Raw genomic sequence first — 9734 nt, 5'->3', positions numbered from 1 at the left:
AGCACATTGTTCTCGATATTCTATTCACCCGGGTTCAACCAAAATGTATCATGATCTCAAGATGATGTATTGGTGGGATGGCATGAAGAGAGACATAACAGAATTTGTGGCACAATGTCCAAATTGCCAACAAGTGAAAGTTGAGCATCAGAAGCCGGGAGGCTTATCGCAGGCTATAGAAATACCTACTTGGAAATGGGAAGTGATCAACATGGATTTCATCGTGGGATTACCTCATTCTCGTGGTAAATATGATTATATATGGGTAATCGTGGATAGATTGACAAAAGCAGCCCATTTTCTCCCAGTCAGAACCACGTACTCAGCAGAAGACTATGCGAGGTTGTATCTCAAGGAAATTGTGCGACTCCATGGTATTCCATTGTCCATTATCACAGATAGAGGAGCACAATTTACAGCTAAGTTCTGGAAGTCTTTCCAAGAAGGTTTAGGCACGCAAGTGAAGTTTAGCACGGCATTTCATCCGCAAACTGATGGGCAGGCCGAGCGTACCATTCAGACCTTAGAAGATATGCTACGAGCATGTGTACTGGATTTCGGTGGTAGTTGGGACGAGCATTTACCCCTTATTGAATTTGCATACAATAATAACTATCATTCTAGCATACACATGGCTCCATACGAAGCGTTATATGGAAGGAAATGTAGATATCCAATCGGATGGTTCGAAATAGGAGAAGCACAATTAATAGGCCCTGAATTGATCCAGCAAGCAACAGAAAAGGTCAAGGTGATTCGATATCGGTTGTTGACAGCCTAAAGTCGCCAAAAGTCCTATGCAGACAACCGCCGACGAGACTTGGAGTTTCAAATTAATGATTGGGTGTTCTTGAAAGTGTCGCCAATGAAAGGGGTGATGAGATTTGGTAAGAAAGGGAAGCTAAGTCCGAGGTACATCGGACCCTACAAAATCGTCCGCAAGGTGGGACAGGTAGCCTATGAATTGGAATTGCCTTCGGAGCTTGAATCAGTTCATCTAGTCTTTTATGTTTCGATGCTCCGCAAGTGTGTTGGAGATCCCACAAAGATTGTCCCGACAGATGATGTGCAAATAACGAAAAAGCTAACTTATGAAGAGGTGCCTATTGCCATCTTAGATAGGCAAGTGCAAAAGCTTCGAAACAAAGAGGTAGCTTCAGTTAAGGTCCTGTGGCGGAACAACAATCGGGAAGAAATGACTTGGGAAGCGGAAGAGAGTATGAAGTCTAAGTATCCGCAATTATTCCAACCCCCAGGAGAAATCCAAGACGAAACGCCAATGAGGTAAGCTACGTATACTTTAATTTTTATGTTTTTGGTCATGTGTGACCATAGATATGTTGCTATTGTGATGTAGCCCTGTAAGGCGATGATATTATGGGTTGTTGTGACAGGTTAGTAGTGCCATATTACAGGGGAAACTCTGGCGAAATTTTCGTAGAATCCCGAATAGTTTAACATTCGAGGAAGAATGTTCCCAAGGGGGGAAAAATGTTACACCTCGAAAATTTTTCGTTCATACACAGTGAATTGACTGACAAGGGGCATGATGCATACGATGTTTTGATAAGTAAGAAATAATATTTAATGATTCTAAATGAGATTTTGGAGAAGAATTATAATGTCCCTCATATTGGTAATGAAGTGTTAAGTAAGTTTCAAGAAGGACCCATAAGCCAAATATGGGCATAAGCCATCCAAAAGGGCGATTTAAGGAAACATTTTCAGATGATCTGATTTGAAGGGGCCAAAATGCCATTATAAGTTTGGAATTTGGACAAACACCAAGAATTAATGTTGTATATAATTGAAAGAGCTTTCCAACCATAGGTCGTGGGCCCTCACATCATATCGGTATCAAAAGTTATGGCCATTCCACGACAGACAGTTCGGGGGCAAAATATCACATTCTGGTGCACTTTGCGGCGCAACATGCGGCTCGCAAACACGACATGCGGCCACGCAGTTTCACCGCAAAGTGTGCCAGTGAGGGTTGGTCAGCTGGCAAGCTTTGCGACACAACATGCGGCTCGCAGAGCATGCTTTGCGTCTCGCAAACCGTGCCGCATGTTGTGTCGGTCCAGAATTTTCTGGACCACTTTAAATATACCCAACTCGACCAAAATTATTTTCATCATTTTTTGCCAAGAAAACCTCTAGAACCCTCTCTAACATTCATCCACAAGAAAATTCAAGGAAAATCCATGATCAATAACCCCAAATCCATGAACCCAAGTGTATGAAACCTAGCCAAAGTTCATCTAATTCAAGAAAACCCAAAAGAGAGGAGATAGGGTTTTGGTGCTAGAAGGGAAACTCCACTCAAGGATTGTTCAACCATCATCCAAGGTAAGTTTCATGACCATTACATATTGTTTAAGGTATTGGAAGGTTAAGGAACCCGACTTGTAGAGAAGCATAACAAATGGGTCGTTCAAGAGTGAATAATGTCATATTTGAATGGTAGTTGAATTGAATCATGAATGTTAGGGTGTTATGAGTATGAATATGTTATAAATGATATGTATACCATGAGATAAGTGTGATACGTGGGAAAAATACGATAGCGAACCTATAACCATAAATGTGAAGAAATTGGAGAGAAATGGTGGATTTTGCCTAAAGTATATAAATGATGATTGTTGATTGCGACATTGTGAGTTGTGTTGTAGATGTTTGGGAGTTGATATGAAATGCGAGAAAAGTAGTATAAACAAAGGAGGTGCTGCCCAATTTTCTCTAGAATTAGTAGTGTGTTCTTATGGTTGATTGACTAATGTTAGTACGAATCCTCTTTTGAAGGTAGAGACGCGACATTGAAGAAGAATAAGCGAACACTAGATTGCTTAAACGAGAAAGGTATGTGAGGCTTAACTCTTCTTCCAAAAGGCACGAATCCTTCAAGTTTTCCATAACCCCTCTATAAGATGAAGCTTATGAGTCCTCCTATATACTAAGGCATCTATGAACATGATAATAGTGATAATGAGCTAGAGCATAGAGACTCAAGGAAATATGGCATGATTCTCCTATAACGCTAATGATGTTATTTTTCTAACACTCGCCTTATGTTTTATTCCCTTCAAGGCGAGACACGATACTCATAAATTTCCATAATACAATCGGGGGTTCATGACCTTACGTCACCCGACATAGTGTGGTTGTCTTAAAGCCTAATGTATGCTCCTAATGCTAATGTATGCTATGATGATAAGATAATGAATAATGCTAACTTGAAATACGACTATGGGATACATGGAACACTAAGAAATGATAACATGATGCTATGGCATGAGATGCATAATAATGACGTGTTATGATTGATGTGTGATGATGCAATTTCACCGCGCCTATATGGCCGGGCATGTCACCGCTAATGCGGGCTGCTATGTTTACACCGCGCCTAGAGGGTCGGGCACGATCACCACTAGTGGGCGGCACATGAGGGTTACCCGGACGCGGGTGACGATACAGATTATGATGTGATGATGTATATGATGATGTACGCGATGATGTATGGGATGAGATAACATGTATACTATGATTGTATAAAATGTGATATAAGTAAGTAATACATTTGCCTATGACACGTGTGCAGGTTGTATTCTTGTCTCATGACCCATGATCTCTCTATTATGTTTGTTTATTTCATTCCTGCCTTACATACTCAGTACAATATTCGTACTGACGTCCGTTTTCTTTGGACGTTGTGTTCATGCCCACAAGTAGACAGGGAGGAGATCTTGCTCCGGATTCTTAGAGGCCGTTAGCTGACTGAAAGCACTCCATTTGTCCCGGAGGTGCCTATGATGATTATTTTGTGTACAATTGTAGATGTCATCTCTTAGAGGCTCGTAGATACTCAATGTGGGTCATGTGGTTTCACGACGCGAATTTTGTGTAAATATATCGATATGTGTTGTTGTATAAAAGCATTATGTTTTGAAATGGAAAGCAGTTTCTTTTGTAAAATAAGCATGAAATCGATAAATGATTGTTGAATGAGTCTATGAAGTAATATTACGAGCGGTGCTAGGTGGTTAGTCCCGGGTACCCGTCGCGGCCCCTAGCTGGGTCGTGACACTTAAATCCCGTTAAAATATCCCGAACATAAGCTCCATGCTTTAAAGAATCATTCTACATCTAATTGAGGTTTGTATGACCAATAAACTATAGATGTTCACCAAATTTACAGCTACTGTTCATAGCTCTAAACGCACATCTACAGACCTTGAAATCCGATCTTCACCGTTCACATTTAATATCTATATGTTGGGACCACTCAGTTAAAATTTGGGCTCGATCCAACGGTTCGATAAGCGGGAAACGTCAATTTAATATGGCTTGTCAGAGGAAATTCTACAGCAAAAATACTAGGATTTTGTTTTTAATAAAGTGCATCTAAACCAATCATATTTCATGATTCTACCAACTATTCCATGTCTAAAACATAATAATAATTCCATATATCCATAAAAGTGTGAGGGTGTTACCTTTTTGAAGAAATCCCAAAGCTTCATCCCATATTTGACCTTGAATGAAGTTTTCACAATCTAACGATTTCATGTAATGATTTGGTGTTAATCTAGTGATTTGTTAAGGTAATTAACTTAGGGATTTGAGTAAAAACTCACCTTAGAGAGATGATATATGGTCTGGTGGAAAAACCCTCTCCTTGGACGTTTTTGGGTTGTATTTATAGGTTATTATAAAGGCTTGGGCTTTAAAACCTAATCCTACGAGAATTGGGATTTCCATTTTATACAGCTTCAGTAAATCGGTCATAACCTTTTGTAAAGACCTTCGTTTGACCTCCATAGTATATGGTTGGAAAGGTATTTCACATACCTACAACTTTCATGTTTTGAGGGTTTCCAAATTCCCAATAAAAATACCCGAAAACATGGCATAACTGAAACTGTCTCAGACTTAGATGAATTTCAAGATTTTTAATGAACTTTCTTATCTCATTTGACCCCGAAAAGATTATTTAACAACATTATCCATCCCAAAGGGATCCAAAAGGTTAAAATGACGTCTAAACCCCAATTATTTCACATTGACACCTAACTCGGATTTACGGGATGTTACACATATCCAACAATCTTTTTATAGTCATCACTAAAGCTATCTTCCAACTCCTCAAAAACCCATTCCTTTGGCTCTCTTACACTTTTCAAATGAAACATTAATGTTAAAAGCTTTGTGTAGATCAACTTTCATATCTTTAATCTTATACTTAGGGTTACTTTGCAACTTATACTTGAAATGGTATGCAATTGTAGTAGCACCAACAAGACTACTATTAAATGTAGGTTGGTACTTATGCTCCCCTTTCAGTGTTTTCACACTAACACCAGGAGCCTTTTTCTGACCAGAAATTAGGCATTCAAATTTGCATTCTGGTTGACAAATATACCTAACTCTTTCTATGTCACTTTTTTTCAAAGATAAATCATAACAATTGCACAATGCATACAAACTCATGTATCTCCTGGCCTCAGGTATGTCTTTGAATGTCATGATCTTGTTTAATTCCTTGAAATCATACAACTTTTCATTGATTACCCTATCTTTTGCTTTTGCAAAAGCCTCCAGCTCTTCCTAATCATAATCAGAACAATCAGACCCATCTTCACTCTCAGAATAACTATTAGAATAACAATCAGTTGTTGTATCATCTACATCTATCACAGACTCTTTGTGAACAACTATATTCTCAACATGAAAGACAAATCACTATCCTCAACAACAAATAGATTTATCACATCAAATTGTTCATTAGCAAAACCTAATAATGTCCTAATCCCATTGTCTCACACTATTATTGGCTCATTTGCTCCATTTTGCCACCACAAAAGTGATAAAGAATCGATTTGGGAAAAACACCAAATCAAAACTTAAAACGCGAAAATTAAGGATAACAAGAAATTAAGGGATGAGAATTGAAGAAAGGAGACGAGAATAGAGGGATAAAAAGCAAGACCCACTTAGGTTTGGATTTATGGACAAACTTGGATATATTAAATCCAAACCCTTCTAATTGAATTCAACCTAAGGAACCTAAACTATTTGAAACCAAATTAGAGACAATCAATTGAATCCACAAATGACAACTCTAATATGAAATCAATGAAAAGGGGTTCATAGCCAACAAAGGAAAACACCTATGATGAACCATCATCAAACCTAAGCTACTAAGCTAAATGAACTCTCAATATCCAAAGAGTATTCTCAATACATAATTCATCCAATCTAAGCTAAGTAAATGAAATGGCAAACTCTATTATTTATAGTACTGGGCTAAAGAAGACTAAACTAACTTATTACAAAAATACCCTTAATGAAGTAAGGGCCTTGTTTGGTAGTCTTCTTTAGGGATAAAGGCTTGAATTGCGAAAATAGCTCAATAGGGGATCTTCATCTTCCAAACACCAATTGTCTTGCAATTGTAGCCCAAATTACATCCCCAGCCTTGAATTTGGGATCTTGGCCATGATTTGCATCTTATAGCCACAATTTGCACTTTTAGCCCTTTGCGCTTTTAGGCACTTGGTGTAAAAGCCTCCACAATCTCTTCCCATGCTATCATCCAAACGTCCCACGTCCTTCTAAGCATCCTTGTGCCAATTGTGCCATTTAGGATCATGTCAAAAAGCCACAACTCCAACCACTTGAATCAAGTGCAAAACATCACATTTATGATCTCCATGACAAAACCAAAATATAGCATGGTTAAAGTAATGGGAAAAAGACCCATTTAATGATTCGTTATCAGCATCATTTTATACGTAAAAGTTGTAGTATTGATGTCGGGGGAGTGACCTTAAAGATGAGACCGATGATGTTTTCCTAAAGAGACTATCATGAAGCAGTGGTGGCGCACGTTGTGATTTGTGGTGGAGGAACGATCGATGAAAAAGTAAATTTCACACATGAGATTAATAGAGAAGATATGAGCTTGATGTTGTATGTTACTTTCTAGGTGGATCAATTGATGATAAAGAGCGGTAGATTTTGGTAGCAACGGTATTTACATGTCTACAAACGATTGATAGGAGATTGTGAAAATTAGGTAGTGGGTGATGAAGACAAATTAGTTGAGTGACGGTGGACTTGTGTACCGTAAGGGGTTGTTTGGTATGCGGCATAAGGTGGGATATATCAGGATTAAGTTTGGGATAAAATTTATATCTTGTTTGTTTGAAGGTATAAATTTATTCCGGAATAAACTATACCTTCAACCAAACAAAGTATAAATTTTATCTCAAAATTAGGCATGGATATCCCACTTTATTCCATCAATCTTGGTATTATTTTATCCCATCTCTCAGGTGAGATACAATAATTCCAAGATTATAATCTCAGAACTTGATCCCGAGATAATTTAGTCTGCGTACCAAACAACCCCTAAGTGACAACTATATTAATGATGAAAAAGAGATATCTTAGTGGAATGGCAGGTGGTAGCGTGATTAAAGAGGAAGAAGAAATGTATAATGAAAATGAGTAATTTTTTGTAAAATTTAATTTAAGAGAGGACAAAGTTAGTTCTCTCACAAACCACAAGTACAAAATTAGATCTTTCACAATTTTGAACCTCTTGCCTATATAATATTGATCTGTTAATTTTTAAGGGAAATTTCGAATCAAAGTTGTAACAACGAGGTTATTAATTACCTCACTTTTAACCGAGAGTGAAGTTAAATCATTTTTGCATTGTTTTTATTTAGGATAAATTTCACCCTTCGCGACAGATTAAATAATTTTAATATTTAATTTTTTATTTTAACTTCTTTCATAATTTTAAATTTGTACAAATTATCTATTTTCATATTCAAGTCAAGACATTTATTATTTAGTATGACTTTCTTCATTGATAATAGTACAAATTATCTATTTTTATATTCTAGTCAAGACATTTATTATTTAGTATGACTTTCTTCATTGATAATAGTACAAATTATCTACGTTACTATGTTATGCTCCATAGAAATCTAAACAATTCCAAAAATGTAAATTGAATACATGAAATTGCATTTAATTCCCAACAGTTTTGACTTCAATGGAAACATCATGCCACGAACCCTCTTCCGAACCAAATAAAAACCCCACTCACAGCGAGTTGGCACGCACGCCCGCGCTAATGTCAGTGCGCCTTTAAACCCCCACTCCTCCATTCTGCATTTTCACTTTCGTAACTCTCTTCGGTCTTCAACCCAAAAGAATAGTTACTCTTCCTCCCGTATAATTAAAGGTATAATTAAAGAAGATAGACATATTTTATGTAATTTATTTAATTATTAATACACGAATAATAAGAATATACACAATTCTCTTTTTCAAACTTTGAACAAAAAATATTTAGTTGGAGTGCTTTATTAAGAGTTAAAGTGTTTAATTGGATTATGACTTAGTTCGAATATTTAAATGGAATATTCGGACAAACTTAAAGGACTGAGTATGTATTAAGCCTACAACAACAACAACATATCCAGTGTAATATACAAGTAGGGTTTGGTGAGGGTAGCAGACCTTATCTCTACCTTTTGCGGTGTAGGGAGGTTGTTTCCTATGGATCTTCGGCTCAAAAGAAACGTAGCCATGCAGGATTGCAAGAAATTAAGACAACAAAATTTCAGGGTGCAAAACAACTGAAGCAACACAATCATACACACATAAAGAAAATGATCAGCGCGATACCAAAATACTACTACTAAGAAAGGAGATGAAAAAGCTAGCACCCCACCTACTAACCTTCTATTATAATCTTTGACCTCCAAATCTTCTAACTAAGGTCATGTACTCAGTCAGCTGAAGCTGTGCCATATCCTGTCCAATCACCTCCCCCAATTCTTCTTCGGCCTACTTCTACCTCTCCTAATTCCTACGATCGTCAATCTCTCACACCTATTAATTGCCGGTCTCTACTTCTTAGTCATCATTTATATTTTTATATTCATGTTAGTTATGCAGTCAAGGCACGCTGGGGGCCTTATCCCGATAAACAGTTTAGCAGTCAAACTCATGTCAAAGGTTTCATAGACTAGTTAGTTTTGTCATGTCAGATGTTCAATTGAGTTAGCCTCGTTGGCCACATTATTATATTTCCGCATTCATGATATAGTAGTATTTTCAGACTTATGATTATTGAACTCTATGATTATTTAGTTGGAGCGCTTTATTAAGAGTTAAAGTGTTTAATTGGATTATGACTTAGTTCGTATATTTAAATGGAATATTCGGACAAACTTAAAGGACTGAGTATGTATTAAGCCTACAACAACAACAACATATCCAGTGTAATATACAAGTAGGGTTTGGTGAGGGTAGCAGACCTTATCTCTATTTTTTGCGGTGTAGGGAGGTTGTTTCCTATAGATCCTCGGCTCAAAAGACACGTAGCCATGCAGGATTGCAAGAAATTAAGACAACAAAATTTCAGGGTACAAAACAACTGAAGCAACACAATCATACACACATAAAGATGATGATCAATGCGATACCAAAATAATACTACTAAGAAAAGGAGATGGAAAAGCTAGCACCCCACCTGCTAACCTTCTATTATAATCCTTGGCCTCCAAATCTTCCTATCTAAGGTCATGTACTCAGTCAGTTGAAGCTGTGGCATATCCTGTCCAATCACCTCCCCCAATTCTTCTTCGGCCTACTTTTACCTCTCCTAATTCCTACGATCGTCAATCTCTCACACCTATTAATCGCCGGTCTCT

Source organism: Lycium barbarum, chromosome 2, assembly GCF_019175385.1.
Source record: "Lycium barbarum isolate Lr01 chromosome 2, ASM1917538v2, whole genome shotgun sequence".
In the NCBI taxonomy this organism is placed as follows: Eukaryota; Viridiplantae; Streptophyta; class Magnoliopsida; order Solanales; family Solanaceae; genus Lycium; species Lycium barbarum.
This window is presented reverse-complemented; position numbering follows the sequence as displayed.